Source organism: Nanorana parkeri, unplaced genomic scaffold (genome assembly GCF_000935625.1).
Source record: "Nanorana parkeri isolate BGI_ZX_2015 unplaced genomic scaffold, ASM93562v1 scaffold1183, whole genome shotgun sequence".
Lineage (NCBI taxonomy): Eukaryota > Metazoa > Chordata > Amphibia > Anura > Dicroglossidae > Nanorana > Nanorana parkeri.
In genome coordinates this window covers 331,054-351,583 of record NW_017307451.1, presented here as the reverse complement: position 1 = coordinate 351,583, position 20,530 = coordinate 331,054, and positions in this window count along the sequence as shown.

Genomic DNA, 20,530 nt, shown 5'->3' with positions numbered 1-20,530 from the left:
GGGATGGACTAGAGAAGGCGGCACCTTTGTTATTTATATTCACTCAATGCTTCCGGGTAGAGTGAGGTCAGCTGTGAAGCACGCTGGGACTTGTAGGCGTAGTAGCTGGAAGAGGTGGGCTCTGGGCTGTGTCGAGATAGGCACTAGGCAGCATGTGCTGCCTGGTGCTGCTAGTGTTTCACTCGCTCACGGAGCCGTATAACAAGCCATAATCATGCAGCTTTTACGTTGTTCTTTGAGAATTCCTTTATTTGTTTGGACCCAAGTTTCTGAAATGAGGGACAGAGATAGATTTTAGTGCAAAGTTTATTTGAATGGGCGGCCAATGCAAGCAAAAAATAAACACGACCATTTTATCAGACAGTGGGAGGAGTTAGCAAAATTGGAGCACAAACAAACAAAATTGGAGCCCATAGTAACCAATCAGCTGCTCTCTTCAAATTTTTCAGTTAAGCGTTGAAAATGGAAGACAGAAGCTGATTGGTTACTATGGGCAACTGCTCCAGATTCTGCCTGTTCCAGCTCCTCCTGGTTGTATTTTGGGGTGTCATTCAAAATTAACCACTTGCTGTCCGCAGCAGTTTCTTACCTTTGTGCGCCCGTGAAACCGCAAAAAAATACAATATCCCAAATTTGCTATAGGCGACGCTTTTAAAAGCTTTTACCGCTCATCAGTATAGTGTTAACAGTAATTGATGGACACAGAATTATTGCTATCATGCTGACGTTTGCGACAATATGTAACGTGTGTTGTGCAATTGTCGTTTTCGCACGTAGGCGCGCCCAATGTGTTTTTGCGTTTGTATGCGCAATGTGTATGTGGGGGCGTTTTTTTTCACATTTTTTTTTTCACTTGCTTTTATTGCTATCACATAGGGGGCTAGTTTGAATGTAGCCTAATACTAACCAGTCCGGGGTATGTGGAATTCTAATGTCACCATATTCAAGAGCTATAGCCTTCAGCAGAATTTTTACCATTCCAACACTTGGGTGAGTATTGGTTTTCTGCACACCATGTTGCATGCCGGTGTTCCTCCCTCCAGGCTCCACCTTACTACATGCTGGGTGCTAAAGATCCTTGGGCCACACTGGTTTTTAAAGGAGAACTATGAGGTGAGTGATTTCCACTCACCTCATAGTTCTAGCCGACCTGTGACAATGGGACTGTCACAGGTCGGCTCAGTAGATCGGGAGGTGAGCGAACACATACCGGGTTCGCTCACCTCTCGATCCTGTCATGGCTCTCTGCCGTGACAGGGGGAGGGCTGGACTCCCCGCTCCGATCTGCCAGCGCTGACTAGCGGAACGGACGGGGGAGGGTACAGCTGGCTCTGCCTCTAGATAGGCAGAGCCAGCTGTCACTCACGCAGCTGGGCGGATCCCGTCGTCTCAGTCGGGATCCGCTCCTGCTGTGGCATCTCAGTATACCGCGAGCTGTAGCTCGCGGTATACTGAGCTTTGGGTAACGGGAGGACGCTAGTTTGTGTCCTCCTGTTACCCTAAGGAGAACTATGGGGAAAAACACTGACCCCATAGTTCTACCAACAGTGATTGATGGCCCTAGAATTATTGCTCATACTCCGACATTCGTGTTGATATGTAACGTGTGGTGTAATCGTTGTTTTTCATAAGTAGGCGTACTTATGCTTATATTTGCGTGTACGCGGGGGGACTTAAAACATTTTTGGTTGTGTTTTATTTTATTATTAATAAGTGACTTTCATGGTTTTTTTTACTTTTTCTTTGTTTTACACCTAACTTTATTGCTATGTAAGTAGAGGGATGGGTCAGTTACTGACCATCCTTTATCATCGATACCCTCTATCCTTGAGCCCGGGACAGTATAATTTAGGGAATCTTGCATTTTCGGAGAGAAAGTTATCAACTCTATTCAATGTATGGACTTGTGAGTTAAGTCACAAACTCTGACATCGTGCGGCAGCAGAATTATTGGAGATGGATTTTCTGAATGTGGGCTTATTTCCTTATATTTTTAGAGATGATAGGTGAATTGGAAAAAGAGTGAGTCGGTCTATTAAGGTTATGATAAATAAATCAACAACCTATGCGCACAATAAGTGGTCTTGAAAGTATATTTAGAAGAGAAAAGTTACAAACTCTTCATACTGCTAGATTGTAAGCTCTCATGTGTTGAAATTGTATTGTTCTGTTGCCTTCTATTTTGTAAAGCGCTGAGTAACATGCTGGCACTATATAAATCCTGAATAATAATAATTAGGGATGCACCAAAATTTTGGCCGCCAAAATGGTACTTTGGGCAAAATGCCCAAAGTACAATTTTTTGGGCCGAAAATGTGATGCATCCCTAGTTCCCCTTCCCCGCGCTGGGCGCTGCTTTGTGTCCCCTATGACCCAGAGCAGTGCCCTGAGGGAAGGAGAAAACCTTTCAGGAGGCAGAGCGGGGTGGGGAGGAGGTGGCTGTCAGCTGTCACAGGAGGCCGAGCCGGTGGTGCAGAGGAGGAGTCAGCTGTGTCACAGGAGGCCTAGCTCTCCTCCCGCACCACCCGCTCAGCCTCCTGTGACAGCCGAGTCAGGATGGAGTCAGTTGATCGTTGAGTGTTCATTCATAATTGGGGACACAGTAGGAATACTAACGGTATGTCCTCAAATATTTACAAACAGGAAGTGCTCCACATCACTTCCTGTCCATTCATGATTCTGGACATAGTAACTATCTCCACAATTTATGAATGGACAGACTTGTGTTTGGTACACAAGGGGTTAAGACTTTTGTTTGGTACACAAGATAAAATGTGTGTTTGGTACACACGGAGTTAAAACTTGTGTTTGGCACACAAGAAGTTAACCAAGAGACGGCTTGGTGGTTCTCCTTTTTATAGAGTTATAAGATTATAGAGTTATAAGTTATATATTATAGAAGTATAAGATATATGTTGTAGAAGTATGACTTAAGATATATGTTATAGAAATATAAGATTTATTATATGTTATATATTTATATGCATGGGTAAGGTTTCTGTGTCACATCACTCTTAGTTGATCGGAATTGTCGGATGCCTTTGGAAACAGAGGTTTGTACAGCCGATCCTAATTGGGGAAGACACAAATAAAACCTCATCTATACATAGGGACTGTATAAGGGTCACCATTTGGTAAGGTGGGGATCCAACGTCCTTTTAAGCTGTGTTGAGATTAATCTTGAAAATGGGCTCCCAACAAAGCAAGGTATATCCTTCTCCTATATATGGGGAGGAGTGTTGTACAAATTATGTTGGAAGAGTGTCATGTACTGAATTTCATTTGGTAAATCCCTGGGTGGGCAAAACATTCTCTTGATGTGGGATATATTTCTTGTGCCCCTTACAAAGCTAGGCTGAAGACAGGTGTGTCACCAATCTATCATAAACAATACCCTTTATCTGTTGAGAAAAAGGAAGGTATAAGACCTATGATACAAAGTTTTCTGAAACAAGGTATTTTAGTGCCTGTAATCTCATTTTACAACTCTCCCAGTAACACAGTACATACATTTGATGGCACTTATAGGTTTGTACAAGACCTCCGTGCAATCAACAACTTAATTATACCAATTGCTCCGATTGTCCCTGATGTACTGTCGCTGATCACGTGAATTCCCGCCACAGTATTTACTGTGATTGATTTAACAAATGCATTTTTTTCTGTCCTAGTTGACAAAGAGTCACAACTAGTGTAGAGGCTTCCTGTTCATTCATAACAGGGGCTGAAGAAAAAGAGATCGAGGGCTCTGTGTCCTCAATCTCTTTTTCTATTTCGAAAGGGAAATATCAGGGGTCTGTTTAGACCCCTGAGATTTCCCCAGAGGCCCTGACAGTGAAGTAAAATAAAAAAATATTTTAAAAAGTTTAGAACAAAACATAATATTTTTTTTTTGCTTCGGTATGAAAACCCCATTTTGGTGGATCTTTAATAATAATGCTAAAAATTAAGAAAGTGACTGGCCGTGGAGGTCTGGTATAGTTGATTGTGCTAAAACCTAATGTCTTTACAGAAATGCAAGCTTTTAAGACAGTTGCCACGTAGGACCTCCTTAAAAGGTTCTACGTGGACCTTTCTCCTACGTGGACCTGTTCTTATGTAAAGAACCTAACATAAACATATAATTATTTTTCTTATCAGTTATGATCCCTTTGTATGCGCCTTTTATTTAAAAATAAACGTTTGACACAGAAGCTTAATTTAATTGGACTTAACTCATTTGATTTGTTTATTCTTGGCACTCTTCTTGGCAAGTTTAGGCATTCCTTCAAAACCTGTGCATAGTGGAACTGCTCAAACTGGGTAGATGTCTTTAGGTTAGGTTATAAGTAAACTTTTGTATTGGCTACATTTTGAGCCTGTAACTATGCTGGAAGGTAATTTGGTCACACATGCCTGGTGACTTGGAAACAGAAGCTGAAGCCATCACACGTTGAAAAGCCTGAAGGGAACAGTTGGAACATGCTTCACCATGCTGCTATTACAGCTCCTCCTCTCATTGCCGGCAACTGTCAGTCTAACTATATAGGCACAAATAGAGGTTCACACCGAGGAGAATGATGCAAGACAAAAGAAAGGAATTTAATAGTGCAACAACATAACCTTTATACATGTGCTCACCAAAATATACCAAGCATGGCCACTAGGTGACACACAGAGACTTTGTATTCAAGCATTACAGGAAACCCTGCCTATAGCGCAATACACGAAATTCAATAATAATATGTAGCCTAATTTTGGTTTAGGACGCGCTTTTTAGCAATCAAAGCTAGTTATCAAATTAAATAATACAATAAGGCTCTACATGCAACATGGGGTGTTCTGTGTATGTTTTGGGCCACACTAGTCATGAAAGCCTGCGTGATCTGAGCTAAAAGAAGACTTAATAGCAGGACAAGTTATCATAATAATAGCAGGAAACTGGTAGTGCTAAAATACTACACCTGAATACAGAGACTTTGAAAGCTCAACAAAGAAATATCAAGAGAACCGTTACTGATATCAAGTTAAATGATGATTATGTCTAGATTAAAGTTCCCTTTTAATTGCTATTGTTAAATGCCACTGGTTGTCAGATACTAGCAAGTGTGTATTACAGAATGATGTACTCTGATACAATTCTTTCTAACTTCCTGTTTCCTGCTGAAGAGAGGAAGCAAAGTAATGATGCAGTAACCCATAGCAACCAGAAATTCCCATGTTAGCTGACTCCAGTAAGCTGAAATCTAATTGGCTGCTATGGGTTACTGGCCTCTGTTCATTTCTATTGCCATTTGTACTGTATACAGAATAATCCTGAAAGTGAAGGCAAATCTGGTCTGCTGGAGACAGCGGGGCATTCTCTGATTGGATTGTTGTTGCTATGGCGATGTTACTACAGTAAAGGTAAGGCTGCAATATAGGACCCAATGTTGGGGGAAGGGGGGGGGGGTTTAAAGGGCAGATGATTTACTATTAAAAAAGTAAAAAACGCTGACATGCCTTAACATTATCAGCCATTAATGCTTAATAGAGTTGTAAGCAGTCCACAGATGTCACACAATCGGATTGTACAATCTATTATGTTTAGATAGGAATGTAAAGAAATCTTAAATGTATTAGGAATGGATGCACGGGTTGATTGTAGCCATAAAATTTACATGTGTGTCTATAAAACACTGACTGGAAGATTTTTTCTTGATTGGTATTTTTCTTGATGACGTTTCACTGCTCATTCTGCATTGAGAAAGCTGGGTGGATGACCAGTGAAACGTCTTCAAGATAAATACAGCGAGTCTAGTTGCCTTGACTTATTTTTTGTTTAGTCACTTTTTGTCTATAGATTTCAAAAAATAACTTTAGCAAAACAATCTTGCATTGCTTGTCCTGAAAAAACAAATATCATAAATATAGTTATATATATCATACATTTTATGATATGCATTACTTGTTATTACTTAAGTAATGACAAAGGTATTGCCAAGCCCATTGCGGAAATGTAAAAATTGCTCTGGTCCATAAGGGGTATATTGGTGTGAAAACCAATATTTAGTTTTTTGTTAGATCTTTTCTTTTTTTAACATTTTTTTGGTAACCTAGACTTACTAGACACATGGTGCAAATTAGTAATTTTTAAACGCAGATTATGGCCTACAAAAAGTCTAACAAAAATATTAGTAGATAATGCATTCAGAAATATGTCATTTTTGGAGGGTTATGACTTATGGACTTCCTTTCTGTTTACCACTTTCTAGATAGCTGTATATAGGAAGTCTTTATGGATTGTGGTTGGTACCGTGCTGTCCTGTATGATGTACAATGCACCCTCACACTGAAATGCTGTAACAATAATCAATCCAGAACTATTATTGCTCTTCAGGTGAGTCATCTTAGTTTAGTAGAATTGATATGTGCGGAATCATCTCAACTTATAGGCCTTATTCACACTGCCGCGCATATACGCACGTATATTATTATTATTACATAGTATTCATATAGCGCCAACAGTTTGCGCAGCACTTTACAATATAAGGAAGACATTACAGTTACAATACAATTCAAGACAAGATGGTAAGGAGGGCCCTGCCCCTGAGGGCTTACAATCTAAAAGAGGAGGGGGAAATGATACATGAGGTAGCTGTGGTAGCTGTGGGAATGAATTATGTGAGAATGTGAAGGTTCAGTGGTTAGGTTGAAGTGGGATAGGCTTCCCTGAAGAGATGAGTCTTTAGGGAACGCCTAAAGGCAGTCAAGGTGGGAGATAGACGGACAGGTTGGGGTAAGGAGTTCCAGAGGATGGGAGAGACTCTAGAGAAGTCCTGGAGGCGAGTATGGGAGGAGTGGATAAGGGAGCTGGAAAGCAGGAGGTCAATGGATGAGCGGAGGGGACGGTTAGGGTGATACTTTGAGACAAGGTCTGAGATATATCCGGGGGCGGAGTTGTGGATGGCTTTATAGGTGACTGTTAATATTTTGAATTTTATCCTCTGGGCGAGTGGAAGCCAGTGGAGGGATTGGCAGAGGGGGGATGCAGACACTGAGCGGTTGCCAGACTAAGGTGAATGAGTCTGACAGCTGCATTCATGATAGACTGAAGGGGGGATATCCTGTGTAGTGGAAGGCCAATAAAGAGGGAGTTACAATAGTCAAGACGAGAGATAACAAGGGAGTGTATGAGTAGTTTTGTGGTGTCATTGGTGAGGAAGGGGCGTATTTTTGAGATGTTACGAAGGTGAAGGTGGCAGGATTTGGATAGTGATTGGATGTGGGGAAGAAAGGTGAGGTCCGAGTCAAGGATGACACCTAGGACCTTGGCATGAGGGGAGGGTTGGATAGTTGTGTTATCAATCACAACTGAAATGTTGGGGGAATGTGCACGGGGTGGGAGGAAATATCATGAGCTCAGTTTTTGAAAGGTTGAGTTTTAAGAAATGTTGTGACATCCAGACTGATATGTCGGATAGTAGATTAGTGACACGCAAGGACACTGAGGGGGAGAGTTGTGGAGTGGAAAGATAAATTTGAGTGCCATCGCGCGTACTGTACCATATGCATATAAATGGCTCCATACACATAGTCGCGTATGCAGCCGTATATTTGCGTAGCATAAAAATGCGCAAAAACAGAATGGAACCGAGTTGCGTCCGGGCATGTTTACGCATATATATCTGAATACGTGCGTACAGTTCATTAAAATTTCTGTTAGGAATGATGCATTCTGGGAATGCAAATAGTGCACGTATATACGCGCATTAAGGCTTGTATATACGCTTATATACGCAATATACAATTTTTCTCTTGCGTTGTGTGTGAATGAGGCCTTAACCTGCATAGGTTTTTGTTTTTTTATTAACACCTGATAACCAATCAGACTTTAGTTTACAGCACCAAACACATTTTGACTGGCTGTGGGTAACTGCACATAACGTCAGCAGCTTAGAAAAGTTGAATTCATTAATTATTGTATTTATTACAGGGATTTATATAGCACTGACAATTTACGCAGCGCTTTACATACTGCATGTTCACATGTAGCTCCCTTGAATTGTGTCTTTCTTCTGTATGTCTGCAAGTGGCATTTTATTAGAACCTTTATGTTACTGCACACATTTACATCCCATTCCATACACTTGATAGGTGACGGTAACAAATACTACACTGAGTGGCCAGATTATTATGACCACCTGACGTTTGTAGGCAAATTAGCTATAATTAGCTATAATTTTGCGCTGAAGTTGCTAGAGGGCCAGACCATTATAAATAGGGAAGCAGGTAGAAGTGATTTTTTCTGAAGATATGGGTAAACAACGCGATTTAACAGCCTTTGCACGTGGGATGATTGTTGGCGCTCGGAGCCATGGAGCGAGTATCAGCAAAACAGCAGAATTCGTTAAATGTTCAAGAGCAGCTGTTGTTAAAGTGTTTAAAGACTGGACTGTCAGCCGCAAATCTGGGTCTGAACGTGCGAATTGTGGCCGTCAGCGACTAGTCAATGTTAGGGCAGAACGGAGAGTGGCAAGACTGGTACAAGACAACAGAAGGGCAACAGTGCAGTGTCAGATTCCTCGCATCACCTTTCAACATCTCGTGGCGTCACGAGGCGGCCCAACGAAGTCATCTTGTGGAGTCATCTCGTGGCTCAACGAAGTACTGATGGGGTGGTCAGAATAATCTGGCAAATAAAAAAAATAACCTCTCTGCTTAAGCTAGAAGTGATCAGATGTTTCTACCAGCTATCCCCTCTGCACCCCAACCCCCCGGCTTTCTCACCTTTTCTACAACATCCAAATCCTTGCATTGCTAGGCTCATGTTCACTGATCTCCTTTCAACTGTGAATGAATATGGAAGTGTTCAGTCTTGAGTATTTAGAGGTTTGACTCTGGGTAATCAGAGGTAAGGAGATCAGGGATTCTGTGTACTTGATCTCCTTTTGCAGCACAGTGGACCCCTAATTTCTCTATAAAGAGGACCTGTCATCAATTGCATACACTCTCACCAGAGTGCCACTTAGCTCACTTACAACAGTAATAAATGTAGATAGATTTTAAAAGGTTAAAACAAAGATCTGCACACCTGCACTGACATAACGTACACACAGGACGCATAGATATATGCACCCCTTTTAAACGTCTCGTATTAGGTATATGCACACATGATAGGGGATGAAAACTAATTTTAGGGGCAAACTTTTAGTGTAAATGTGGTAGTAAAAGTGGTGATAGTTAGGTCTGATGAACCCCAAACTGTGTGAAGAGAATGGGGGAGTGGTACTGAACACAGTGCCACCCCTATTAACCCCCCCCCCGCCAAATGTGCAAAATGGTAACAAAATGGTTAAAATCTCATGTCTTTGCTAAAGCAGCCGTGGTTAAATTAGGCACATTTGACAAAAAGCAGATAAGTTAGAAGAAATACATAGGCATCATAAACTATCATAAACTTAAATATCCCCTGGGTCTTCAATGGGCTTCTGATTAAGCCTTGTCATGGTCTGGGGTACAATTTAAGACATACACATTCATGAGACTGAGTTACTGACCTATAACTGAACTCCGCAAAGTTAAGTTTCATTTACATTCTGTAACTCCTATTGTAATGGAGTTACCTTCCTTAAAAGTGGTTACACTAATGTAGATAAAGACACAACTTTAGACTGCTGATCCTGAACAACACCTTTGTATACAATTCCAATTGGGGGTGTGGTGCCCATCCCTAATGGTTCAATTTAATTCCTATGCTTTAAAGATACAACTCAGTTGGACACCAAACACGCCTATGTTGCAAGGTCCTGAAGACTAATAAGGCTTTTATATATAAATACACATTACATTCACTGGGGAAGCAAAAGCTCATTCTTCCAGGTCATCAGAGCACATTGTTAGACAACAACGGAAACTCTTATCCAATCAGATGGAAGAAATCTATCTAAAAGAGAACACTTAGAGTAGCCATCTCAGTAAAAAATCAGAAAATTTGTAAATGGTTTCTCTCCCCTTACATCTTTCAACAGCCAATACCTCATGATGGCTGTTATGCACTTATGTGTAATACAGCTATTAGGCTTATAGCGCAGGGGAGGGCAAACTCCGGCCCTCCTTGTGTCATGCAAATACAAATCCCAAAATGCATCTGCCTCTGGGAGTTATGCTTGTGGCTTTCAGAGTTTTGCAATGTCTAATGGGATTTGGAGTTGCAACACAGCTGGAGGGCCAGAGATTGCCTAACCCTAGTATAGAGCATGCAATGTAAGCAGGTTTACCATAGTAGCCTGTTCATGGTCAAATAAAGATGATTTTGGGTGATATGCACATAGGTTGATTATCATGCAAGCAGAACATGTAGATATACTTCAAAAAGATTTATTTTGACACATTTCTGAATGGTTTCCATTCCTTCATCTGGAAAATTATAACAGCTATATCTGTAATTATTTTTCTGATGAAGGTACGGCAACTGTTGAAATGACAGCTGAAATAAGTTAAAAAGCAGTGGTCCCGCAATCCAGTAAGTGTACTATGTCACTGTAATGTGTGGTCTATCAGAGGCCCTGGAACTATAGCCAGTCAGGAAGACTGGTGCTGCCAAGGCACCTTGAGGGCGGAGGCCATGCAGCGTTTGAGACTTCCTGTCACATGTTTCAGTATATCCCGAATTGCCTAGCCACCAATACAGCCTGGTCTGGGCTGATCATTTTACTTGCTTTAAAGGGGACAGCAAAGCAGGCTAGCAGAGCAGGGGCCCCAATGCATTTTGATAATTTTCCCCATGCCCACCATCAGGCTTTACCAGAGTCCAGCAAACAGTCAGTGAATAATACAGGAGTGTGCTGTGGTAAAGAAACAGAAGACAGTCATATACAGACTCACACATATATTTTTAATGCTATGGGGCTGTTATTGCAGGAAGGAGGGCTGGGTTCCTATCTTGGTGATCACAATGTTAATGAAAACCTGGCTGTTTTATTGTTCATTGCGGCTAAATCACACTGGTTTCTCCATGTCAAAACCACCCCCTCCCAATTCAGTTTTCCAAAAATGCAATGTGTCATTCCTAGGTCCAGTGGACAGTGGTTGCTATTTTTGAAAGCTATGCCAGCCTAGATAGCAAGCACGACCCTTCTCTGCTCGAGAATAAGGGGGTGCATTTGAGATCTTAGCCGTGGGTGCCACAAGGCCTTGTCCTGTCACTGGGTCCTCCTATTTGAGAAAATATGTGGTTTGTAGGGATCTTTAGCTTTTAATGTGCATGTAAAAAATTGTAATATTGCAGTTGCAGGTCTCACTGGTTACAGGGGTTACTGCGAAATGAGCTGTAAATGTTGGATTGCAGATCTCACCAGTATGATGGGTTTTTGGGGAGTCGGCTGCATATGCTGGAGTTCAGATCTCAGTAATATGATGGGTTACTGGGGAGTCAGCTGCATATGCTGGAGTTCAGATCTCTCTAGTATGATGGGTTACTGGGGAGTCAGCTGCGTATGCAAGAGTTCAGATGTCACTAGTATGATGGGTTACTGGGGAGTCAGCTGCATATGCCGGAGTGCAGATCTCACTAGTATGATGGGTTTTTGGGGAGTCGGCTGCATATGCTGGAGTTCAGATCTCAGTAATATGATGGGTTACTGGGGAGTCAGCTGCGTATGCCAGAGTTCAGATGTCACTAGTATGATGGGTTACTGGGGAGTCAGCTGCATATGCCGGAGTGCAGATCTCACTAGTATGATGGGTTTTTGGGGAGTCAGATCTCAGTAATATGATGGGTTACTGGGGAGTCAGCTGCGTATGCTGGAGTTCAGATCTCTCTAGTATGATGGGTTACTGGGGAGTTAGCTGCGTACGCCAGAGTGCAGATGTCACTAGTATGATGGTTTACTGGGGAGTCAGCTGCATATGGCGGAGTGCAGATCTCACTAGTATGATGGGTTACTGGGGAGTCAGCTGCGTATACTGGAGTGCAGATCTCTCTAGTATGATGGGTTACTGGGGAGTCAGCTGCGTATGCAAGAGTTCAGATGTCACTTAGTATGAGGGGTTACTGGGGAGTCAGCTGCAAATGCTGGATTGCAGATCTCACTAGTATGATGGGTTTTTGGGGAGTCGGCTGCATATGCTGGAGTTCAGATCTCAGTAATATGATGGGTTACTGGGGAGTCAGCTGCATATGCTGGAGTTCAGATCTCTCTAGTATGATGGGTTACTGGGGAGTCAGCTGCGTATGCAAGAGTTCAGATGTCACTAGTATGATGGGTTACTGGGGAGTCAGCTGCATATGCCGGAGTGCAGATCTCACTAGTATGATGGGTTTTTGGGGAGTCAGATCTCAGTAATATGATGGGTTACTGGGGAGTCAGCTGCGTATGCTGGAGTTCAGATCTCTCTAGTATGATGGGTTACTGGGGAGTTAGCTGCGTACGCCAGAGTGCAGATGTCACTAGTATGATGGTTTACTGGGGAGTCAGCTGCATATGGCGGAGTGCAGATCTCACTAGTATGATGGGTTACTGGGGAGTCAGCTGCGTATACTGGAGTGCAGATCTCTCTAGTATGATGTGTTACTGGGGAGTGAGCTGCGTATGCTGGAGTGTAGATCTCACTAGTATGATGGGTTACTGGGGAATCAGCTGCATATGCTGGAGTGCAGATCTTGCTGGTATGATGGGTTACTGGGGGAGTGAGCTTTGTGTGCTGGAGTGCAGATCTCACTAGTGTGATGGGATACTGGGGAGTCTGCTGCGTATGCCGGAGTGCAGATCTCACTAGTATGATGGTTTACTGGGGAGTCAGGTGTGTATGCCGGAGTGCAGATCTCACTAGTATGATGAGTTACTGGGGAGTCAGCTGCATATGCTGGGGTGCAGATCTCACTAGTATGATGGGTTACTAGTGAGTCATCTGCGTATGCTGGGGTGCACATCTCACTAGTATGATGGGTTACTAGTGAGTCAGCTGCGTATGCTGGATTGCCGATCTCACTAGTATGATGGTTTACTGGGGAGTCAGCTGTGTATGCCAAAGTGCAGATCTCGAGGGAGTGAGCTTTGTGGCCTGGAGTGCACATCTCACTAGTATGATGGGTTACTGTGGTGTGAGCTATGTAAGCTTGAGTGCACATCTCACTAGTGATATCATTTACTGGGGAGTGAGCAATGTGAGCTGGCTTGCAGATCTCACTAGTATGATGGGTTACTGGGCAGTGAGCAGTCTGAGCTGGAGTACAAATCTCGCTTGACAGAAGACAGAAGCTTGTCTTAAAGTAGAACTCCAGGCAGATATAAAAAAAAGACACCAATCAATCCAGTTATGTATTTATTTAAAAAAAATGTTTTAAATGCAACCACCAGTTTTTGAGTTGATTTTAGCCTCTTGTCATCCTCTGTACAGCAGCACTCAGTCTAGGAAGAGAAAGAGGAAGGGGCAGCACTTGGGACAAATCAGTTGTGCTGCATTCCAATCTGCTAACAGTAAACATGCTGACAGGAGGAAAGGGAAGACTAATGACTTGTATGTCTGTTCTTCACTGGACAGTTACAGGGGACAGGGAGATGACCTAGCTATATTGCTTAACTGGTTGGACAGACATGCAGTTCTTTTGGCAATGAGAACAGCTCCTCTCTATGTGTTTGAAATTGTTTATTTATTGCGTCACTCCCAAGATGAACAGTGGTTCCTCATTACATTGCACATTTCCCCTAAGATAAGATTTATTAAGGCAACAGACAAGTGTTGTCCCTAAAAAATGTTGTATTGAAAAATAGACTCCCCCTTCCTCTTTTCACCCTCCCCCTCACCTCTTGCAGGCTTGATCTATTTCTCCTAAAACTTGTTATTGGCTATAACCTGAAAAAAAATCTATCAAAATATCAGTGCTCTGTTAGCTAAGCCACCTATATTTTTATCATCTCCATGTTTCATCCTTTTCTAGTCACTTTGTATTGCAGAAACGGTGCACAAGTTTGAGTATTTAAAATTTATCTCACTCATACACACATAAAAACCCCTTAAAACTCCATATAATCTAATCTTGCTTATTTATTGATTCACAGGACAGATATTCTCTGGGGGAGCAAGTTTTGGTTCCACTTCATGCAAATTTGTGGCAGAACAAATTTTAAATGGTTCACTCATCTCTAATAACCACCCATAGTCTACATACGCTACATGAGATCTGTTCTAGACAGATTAGACAATGTATATGCTCTTCAATATGTAAGATAACATTTCCAAGGCTGGTTGTGGTTGAGTTAATTTCTTTGTCTCATATATCTCTCAATGTGAACACTTTGCTGTTCTGGAATCTCACAAATAGATTGAATATGTAATACAATAAACGCCGGCAAGAATGTAACAATGTTTAACAAATGTACCTAAAGTGATCTGTAAAACCTTCTACAGCCATTGTAACTCTACACAAATATAACATATTCTAAAAGTATAACATTTCAACTGATGGAAAGGAACATTGGCATACCCATTTTAAATTAATGTTTGAATCATTTTGAAATATTAGGTCATAGGTCTCTAAAAAAAAAATTCTTGCTTCTGCTTTGGAAATCCATAAATCAATTTGCCCAATGAAAGTGCCCATGATAGGTGTGAATATACATCAAAGTCAATAGCCAGCAGGCACATGTGGTATCATCTGGGGGTTGGGTGGGAAATGAATTATAATAAGGAGAAAAATTACTGTGACACATCAAGCTTACATACTCTTCAGATTAATAGATTATATATTCAGTATTGATATATTTTGTCAATGTTCATCACTCTTCTTTTTATTGTGTCATCGTTTTCATAATCAGTGCACACCCTCCCCATCCCTTGATGTAGCAGACAGTGGGTGACAGCAGGCCCTTCTTTGGGGACAGACCCTCTCTTGAGTGAGTCTAAGAGGTGCTGGGAGCTGAATGCCCTGTTTGTTCTCAGGCTCCTGGAAGAGAGGAGGGTTGAGAGGAGGAAGGGCAGGTGCACAACAAGAGGCGTCTGCAAATGAGGGAGGCGGGGGAGAGATTAGAGCAGAGAAGGGAAATGACAGAGGATGTGGAATAAATGCATAGGAGAGCGTGCTCAGCACAGGGGGAGAGAGATTGACTGGGAGACAGGCAGTGGCAGGGAAAGACAGGGGGCAGAAGCTGTATGGAGTCATGGGTAAACAGACTGTGCAGCTTTTTATAGAGCTTTGTGGTTGCAGGCCTTATAAAACGTGATTTGCATGGAAGAAATACACATTCCTTTATGTTCTATTCATTTGCATTTTATGGACTAGACAACAAAGTGTGTTTGATATGTGCACCTTGTATTTTTGGCACAAGACAAATCAGTGTATTGTACATGTATCCCTAATGTTTTTGGCATTTAAGGGACAATACACATATTTTTTATTTTATTCTGCATTTTTCTTTTCATAGTGTATGCAATTTGTTTAGTTGTTTAGGTATTTAAATCCATCAATTGAATTAATATAGCTTTGCCTAGAACAAGTTTGTTCAATGTGTTCCAAGTTTATGTTGATGTCCATCAGTTGGCTAGAAAAAAATGTTACCCTATTCATAACAATTGCAGGTTATCAGACTGAGAATGAAATCAACCCGTGAAATTCCTAAATTGCCCAAAGCCGTTGCTTTTACCATTGATTGCTGATTGCAAGCTTTAAAGAGGACACTGATGTATTCAATTAGCTGATAGACTTTTGCATGGAAAACTGACCCAGCTAGAGTCAATCTTTTGTGATGCTGTCATACCCCCCTTGCCCATTTTAGTCAAGCCATTGTCTTCAAGTGCTCCTTTCTTCTTATAGTAACGTGAAGTATCACGATAGAACCTGGTAATGTGCTGACAACCACAAATGTCACCATTACATATCACTTGAAGGTTAGATCCCCTATGGCCTAAAACATATGGTTTATTTGTTCTGTAATCCTAAAGTTTTGATGTATGAATCTATAAACTCTAAAAAATATATATATATTCCCTTGTTTTACCTTAATTTTTTAGGTTATACTGGACTTCTAAAAGAAATGAGCACAGCAATTTTAAAAACAATAGGAAGCTAAATCGAGGGATTCATCTGGCGTTTAGAAGTATTGTGGCAGGGTTTTTTGAGTTCTCGGAGACAAATTAAACCGAATACAGCTAAAAATATATATATATTTTTGAAGGATATACTTTGGTAGATGACCTCAAATGTATCAGGCTATATTGCTCAAACCAAGCTCCAGCAAAATCAATGTTTTTATTTTCAAATTCCTTTTTTTACATTTTGTATAGGAAAGGAAAATGTCTTGCAGGTTTTATTTGACACAAAGGACATTTCCTAAGGCCTGGTTCACACCTGGGCGTTTTGTATCGCGTTCGAACGCTCTGCAAAACGCTCAAACACCGAAATCCCATTATTTCCTATGGGTATGGTTCACACCTGGGCGTATTACAGGCCGTATGAATGCGCTACAAAACGCCCTATGCCCAAAGAAGTACAGGAGATTCTTTGGGGAGTTTTTGTTGCGCGTTTCCATTGGGATACAGCCAAGTAGCCCTCGGAAACGTGCGTTTGTCACACGTTTTTTTTACTGCGAATCGCGGTAAAAACGTGCATCACAAAAAGCGCGACAAACGCCCATATTCGATACGCCTAGGTGTGAACCCAGCCTAATACTTCCACATTCCCTCTCACTAGGACAGGAAGTGATGAAGAATGTATACAACAGAAGTACAAACAGCAAGAAGCATATTTTTTTTAGCAGAATGGGTCGTACCTTTATCGGGGTTTAACTAGTGCCTTTGACTCCATCAGGGAGGTTACCCTTCAGTTCCTGCCCCGATAACACCTTGTTTGTCAGGGTATGACAGGGTGTTACTTAGACAGGAAGTTAAAAAAATGGCCAATGAGAACAGGGACAGCAATGAAAATGTGGGAGATGTTTCATTGCTTTTTACAAAACTGAGAAAAATAAAGTTTTGGCTAGAGGTGGGCATTACATTTTTAAAAACCTCATAAAAAATAATTATTTCTTTCTTCACTGGAATTTTAGTGTCAGATGTGGTTTGATGTGTTGCAATGCACAACACCCTGTATGTACTTTTGTAGTTCCAGAATATATTTCCTTTAGACTAACATCTAAAGCCAGCACAGTGGCAGACCTAAGGAACAAAGGGCCCTGGTGCAAGATTTTTTTCTCTCCGGCATCCCCTTCCCGCTACCAATATATTTATATAGCTCTGACATTTAACACAGTGCTGTACAGAGAACACTGGCCCAGTCACATTATTCTCTGTACAGAGGAGCTTACACTCTAATGCCCCCCCCACAGTCACACACTATTATTATTATACATTTATTTATATAGCTCTGACATTTAACACAGTGCTGTACATAGAACACTGGCCCAGTCACATTATTCTCTGTACAGAGGAGCTTACACTCTAATGCCCCCCCCACAGTCACACACTATTATTATACATTTATGTAGCTCTGACATATACCACAGTGCTGTACAGAGAACACTGAGCCAATCACATCAGTATCTGTACAGAGGAGTTTACACTCTAATGCAGAATGGCACCAGCTGTAGAGGGACTACAAATCCCAGCAATACATTATACAACAATGCAGAATTGTTTATGAATTGGACTCTGCACTGGACCCTGCACTTAGCAATGCCCTGGACCCTGCACTTAGCAATGCACTGGACCCTGCACTTAGCAACGCACTGGACCCTGCACTTCGCAATGCACTGGACTCTGCCGCCCCTTTGTGATACCAAATGTTACGTGAAAAAAAGTGAATAAAAGTGATCAAATATAAAAAATAATAAAACAAAAAAATAAAAAAGGTAAAAAGTAAAACGGAATAAAGTAACTAAAAAATAAAAAATAAGATAAAAAACTAGGTAAAAAAATGGGAAGACATAATAAAAACAAAACAAAGGTGATACAAAAGGAAAAAACAATAAAATAAAAATAATTAAAAAGTTCATAAGTAAAAAAATAATAAAATAAATAAACATTTGAAACCCACCCTGCCACCCCTGCCATCTGATTCGAATGAACACGTGCATGTAAGGCATGTAAACGGGGAGGCCTAACAAAAATGTAAAAAAAATAAACCATGTGATGGCCCGGGATCGGCGTACCAGCACTGTGTTTGGGAACACACACCAGCAGCTGGTGGTCCGTGGTACAGACACAGACTTAAGATGCCCATACACTATACAGGTTGTAAAGTAATTTAAAAAACGTACGATCTGCCTATCTTGGACAGGCAGATCGTACTTGCAATCATCGCAAGCCCGCCCCCCTGAGGCCCGTTTGGCAGTTGTCTCTCGATCATGTTAAAAACCAGCCGAAAATCGTACGATTCTCGGCTGGTTTTCCAACATGCTCGATATACAAAAGTCGTGACACCGTACAGTAGGAACAGTTGCACGCCTTCCATACACTGCACAATTCTCGTACAATCGCGGGATTTCCAGTGTATGGGCACCTTAAGTGACGGTTCTGTCTGGACTGCAATTCCGACCTCGGCTCAATTAAAATTTTACTTACCTGACCTCCTTGTATTTTAATTCACTACCCCTGATCTAGAGTAAACCTAAAATTATAAACAAAGCTGACATGACAAGTGATAAGAAAATGACACATTAAACAATCATTCAAAAGATCAAAATTGAAAAAAAAATGGAAGAATGGGGGATATCATGGTTTAGGTTGATTTAGGTGGTTCAATCATTTAAATTGTTTTTGATAAAGAAGCAATTTAAACATGTGTCTTTTTGTCTTAGGGCTTGTCACACAATGTTAGCTGCATTTTTTTGCACTGGAGAAACGCAGGTCCCCACAAGGACAAGGGGAAAGCAGTTTTTTTCTATGTGCCCTGTTCATACTACGGAGTAGAGAAATGTGGAGCAGAGAGCTGCAGAAAAATAAAACATGTAAAATTAAGCATTTTTGTGTAATAGCACCGCAAGTCTCCATCTGTCTGTCCAGTTCTACATTTATTGAAATGTGACTTTGTGTAAAAAAAAAAAGTAAACAGTGCCTTGCATTTTAAGAACACAAGGCACCACCCCCTACCCTGGCACACACAGACACCAGCCTGCCAAAGGTTTAGGGCCTGTTCACATTAGATCAGGTCCTGAGGCCCTACCTAAGGGCCTGTTCACACGACGTCCGTTTTGTGTGCTGACCGGCTCCGTACGCTGCTGCACTCAAAATGCATCCCAATGTATCCCTATGTGTTTTATGGGCTACAGTTCTCACGTGCGCAGTCCGTTCAGCTTACGACAGAAAAAATACTGCATGTCACATTTTGTCAGGTCCGGAAACGTTCAAGATATGCAAATGCGTCTAAATAGCGCCAAAAACGCATCAAAAACGCACTGCGCTGCAGCTAACATACTAACAGCCCCACTCCTGCTGGAACGCATCAAAAACGCGGCCAAAACGCGGCCAAAAACGCAATGCATCAGCAGCTCCACGTCTGCTGATCAGGACCTGATCAGGACCTGATCTCATGTGAACAGGCCCTTAATTTTAGCATGAGGGCTAGTGTGAATAGGCCATTAGATCCTTCAATCATTAGTATACAAAAAAGTAACATCCCAATGTATATATTATTCATCTGAGGGAAGACAAAGTAGCTTATTGGTCTAGAGGGCTTGTCAATGCCAAGCAATCCATGCTATATGTCGAGAGATTACAACTCTTGCAGCCATTGGGCAGTGTAGTACTTTTTATTTTTTATCTATGATAAGGACCCTGGAATCGTTAAAAAAAGTGCAATCTCTGTGGGGAGATATGTACTGTAGGACAGACCATCCAGTTATTCATACATTTAATTTTTTTCTCAACAATTCTGAACCTGAGGGCAGCTTCATCAAATATGTAAATAGCTATCTAAATATACACCACAATGCCAACATAGATCTGACTTGGGGTTCTTTACCAACAGCAGACTATTTAACTTTTTTTTTTCTTGTAAGTATGATGAAACAGAACTTTTGTGAGTCAATATAAACCTTTTTTTCCCACTTACTCTGAAAGGGATCCCTCCCTGGGTAAGCCCCTGCTCTGTAGCACATAGAGATGTGAACTGAAATGACTAGATTTCTCATTAAATAAAACAAGACATTCTTTAATTGGAGTGGGATGAAACCCTTGTAGTAGGTGTGGTGCTGAAGAAATGTAGTTCTTTGACTGCCATACACTTAACCCCTTCATGACTGAGCTAGTTTTCAGGTTCTGTTCATAAATGACTGACAAATTTTTTACATTTTTGCTGTGTGATTCTTCCACAGCAGTAATATACTTTCTTACTAAATGTACCCACACATATTATATATTGTTTTTTAGAGGACAGATAGGGCTATATAATTATATCACATATGTGTACCTAACCCCTCACTTAGTTTGAATAAAATAAAAAAATTAGGAAAAAAAACTAGAAGAAAACACTTTTTTCACAAGTTTTGATTATTATTTTTTTTTTAGAATTTTTTTATATTAATTATAGTATAAAAAATATATTTATATATAATTTATATTTTCCTAATTTTGTTTT